The sequence below is a fragment of the Benincasa hispida genome, chromosome 7, assembly GCF_009727055.1.
Source record: "Benincasa hispida cultivar B227 chromosome 7, ASM972705v1, whole genome shotgun sequence".
In the NCBI taxonomy this organism is placed as follows: domain Eukaryota; kingdom Viridiplantae; phylum Streptophyta; class Magnoliopsida; order Cucurbitales; family Cucurbitaceae; genus Benincasa; species Benincasa hispida.
Genome location: NC_052355.1, coordinates 2,110,578 through 2,113,638, shown reverse-complemented (window position 1 = coordinate 2,113,638; position 3,061 = coordinate 2,110,578).

Sequence of the window (3,061 nt, the reverse complement as noted above, 5' to 3'; positions counted from 1 at the left end):
AACCAGTCGTCGACTACATCAATCGATAGAAAGCTCTGAGTCTGGATTGCAAAGATCGACTCACCGAGTTGTCTGCTGCGGAAATTTGCACGCAGGGTGAGAACTTCTCTACATCCTACAAGGGATAAAATCTCGTACGTTTAAGGAGCTAGCAACACGCGCTCATGATATGGAGTTGAGCATTGCCAATAGGGGAACTAAAGATTTCCTAGTCTCTGAAGGGAGAAAAAAAATGATGCCAAAGGCACTGAAAAGATCGTGGGTAGTGCCACAAAAGAATCTATGGTCGTTCATGTGACCCCGCTGAAATTTTCCTCTAAAGGAAAACAAACAAAATTTGAAAGAAGGCACAATGAGGGCGAGAAGCGTCGTCCAACTCTTAAAGAATGACAAGAGAAGGTTTATCCATTCCCTGACTCTGATGTGGTAGATATGTTGGAGCAACTACTAAAGAAGCAACTTATTCAGCTACCGGAATGCAAGCGACCGGAGCAAGAAGGAAAAATAGATGATCCTAACTACTGCAAGTATCATCGAGTCATTAGTCACCTAGTTGAAAGATGCTTCGTGCTAGAGGAACGAATTATGAAGTTAGCTCGTGAAAAGAAGATTGAGCTAGATTTGGATGAAGTAGCTCAGACAAATCATACTACAGTAGCGGTGACTTCAAATGTTCCAATACTGTCTGTGTCCCATGCTCAAAGAAAAAGTTCGATCCAGTTTGGAGAATTCGAGCCTATAGTTGTTCGGTTCCAACAAGAAATTCAAACAGCAAATTCTGAAAAGAAAGATGAGCTTTTTGAAGATGACAACAAAGGGTGGATAATAGTGACTCATCGAAAGAGAAGACAACCAAACTCCAGCCAAAAAGAGTCGCGTTCCTATCGAAGCTATAGAAGAAGAAACAAGACTCATAAAAAGAAAGGCAAAAAGATGACACGGAAGCCTAAGCCTGCTAAGAAAGAAGACAAAGACTTCCCTCAATTCCGACGGCCGGCAACTTCGGCAGAATTTCTCCCAAGAAGCTTTCTCAATAATCATCCAGAGAAAGTATTAGAAGTTATTGCATGTCACACTGTCGGTATAGTGGAAGTCAACAACAATCATGTGACTGCTGAAGAAGTCAAAGACTCAGAAGAAATGAAGCAAAGAAATTCTGTCTTCGATCGTATTAAGACTTCAAGTGCTCGATCTTCAGTTTTTCAAAGATTTGAGTATAGCCACGGTAGGAGAAGAAGACCAATGTCTAACGACTACTTCTGCTCGAACTTTAGCCTTCAAAAGGCTAAGTATATCCACATCAAAGAAAGATCAACCTCTAGCATCTGCTTTTGATTGTCTCAAGACAATAAACGATCAACTTAAAGGAAGGATGAAAATCTTGAAGCCAATGTCATTCCATGAAGAAAACAACGACGAAAAGATTCACAGTCGTGTCCTTTCACGCATGAAGAGGAAATTTTCTGTTGACATAAGTATAGAAGGTTTCTTGATAGTGAAGCCAAAGCTCATCATATTGATGAATCCTACAAATGAAGAGGATAATCAAAACCATGATGAAATAAGAGCTTTTGATGTTTAAATGAAGAAGCTCCTCATCGCAAGAGCCTAAACTGCATGATGCTCCTAGCCGCATGAGCTTAAAATGTGAACGGCCCAAAAAAAAAAAATTTGTATGAACTACATTACGACTTGATCCCTTTCATTATAAAGGGTACGTAGGCAACTTAAAAAAATATAAGTTCAGTCGCGTATAAAAAGAAAAAAAAAATTCTCTTCGAACTATGTTATGACTTGATCCCTATCATTAAGAAGGGTATATAGGCAGCTTGAAAGAAACTTCAAGTTCAGTCCAGTTAAAAAAAAAACTTGAACTACATCATGATTCGATCTCTTTCTTTAAAGGTACGAAAGAAACTTAAAGAAATTTAAGTTTAGTCCATCAGAAGAGGTATTACAACCACCTAAGTATAATACTACAAGATTGATGTTGATTATCCCCGTCAAAGAATGACACTTCAAATTGAAGATGTTCATCCCTATTGGGGGCAACACAATGGGTTGAAGATGTCCATCCCTCATAAGGAGCCAACACAGTAAATAAAAGGCACACACGTGGAACTGTCTCTTATACACATCTAGATGTGTATAAGAGACAGGGCACATTCTTCTCATCTTCAAGGTTTGATGGCATATCCGCCTCATCTTCAAATACTCAATGGCATATTTCTCTTATCTTCAAATTTTGATCAAGGAGTAACATAACAAGGCAAACCTTTCGAGGATCCTCCCTAGGGCTGTCTCTTATACACATCTAGATGTGTATAAGAGCTCGGCTCCATCTTCAATGACTCGGTCTACAAAATCATGACGTAGTTTCGCTTTATCTCCAAAGTCGTGGTGCGGTTTCGTTTCCTCTCCAAAATGTTGGGCTTCGCTTCATCTCCAAAGTCGTGGTGCGGTTTCGTTTCCTCTCCAAAATGTTGGCGCGACTTCGCTTCATCTCCAAAGTCATGGTGTGGCTTCGTTTCATCTCCAAACTGATGACACGGTTTCACTTCATCTCCAAATTGATGACACGACTTCACTCCATCTTCAAAGTTGTGGTGCGGTTTCGTTTCCTCTCCAAAATATTGGTACAATTTCACCTCTTCTCTAAAATTTGTGTAGCTTCGCTTCACCTCAAAAAATGTGAGTGTGGTTCCACCTCATATGCGAGATCAAGTTTGGTTTGTCTAGCTCTACCTCATATGCGAGGATGACTTTAGTCCATCCGGCTTCACCTTATATGTGAGGAAAACTCTGGTCCGTCTGGCTTCGCCTTGTACGCGAGATCGACTCTAGCCAACCTGACTCTGTTTAAAATCTTGATGGCACATTCTTCTCATCTTCAAGGTTTGATGGCATATCCGCCTCATCTTTAAATACTCAATGGCATATTTCCCTTATCTTCAAATTTTGATCAAGGAGTAACATAACAAGGCAAACCTTTCGAGGATCCTCCCTAGGGTGATCGAATGGGAGAGTTGTGTGCCTTTTCAGGGCCCCTTCCCATGACGAT